This window comes from Montipora foliosa, chromosome 5, assembly GCF_036669935.1.
Source record: "Montipora foliosa isolate CH-2021 chromosome 5, ASM3666993v2, whole genome shotgun sequence".
In the NCBI taxonomy this organism is placed as follows: domain Eukaryota; kingdom Metazoa; phylum Cnidaria; class Anthozoa; order Scleractinia; family Acroporidae; genus Montipora; species Montipora foliosa.
In genome coordinates, this window is record NC_090873.1 from 37,555,881 (window position 1) to 37,556,434 (window position 554).

Genomic DNA, 554 nt, shown 5'->3' on the forward strand with positions numbered 1-554 from the left:
TATTTGGATGGTACCCTGAGTTTATCCTCTTTTGTTATCAAACTGAAACGTACAACACCTGTGTAATCGAGCATTCAACACCTGAGACGAGTACAAATAATCCACAATGATTACATTTAGTTAATTTTATTGTTGATTATTGCACAAGTACAAAAAATTATACTTTTAAAGTTGTCATTTTCAAGTTTCAAGTTGTATAAAAAAAAAAACATTATTATATCAAAGAGGCCACCTTAAAACCTAGCATAACCAATGAAATACCTGGTGCGAGGAAAACTTGTTATCTTCACACGTGAAAAGATCACCCGTTGCTATTGTTGTAAACATAATCGCGTCACATGTTCTACGTTGGACTACAAAAAATATATAAAGTGAACTGGTTTGGTATTTCATTGGGTGTTTTATAATACAACGAGAATATATACAGGACCGCTTGGAGATACGATTTTTCAACTAGTATCTCCGCGCGGCCAGAGGCTAATACTCTCTATTTACTAAAAGGTAAGATGATCTACCCCGCTTTTGTCCCAGGTCTGAAATCCCCGCATCAAACA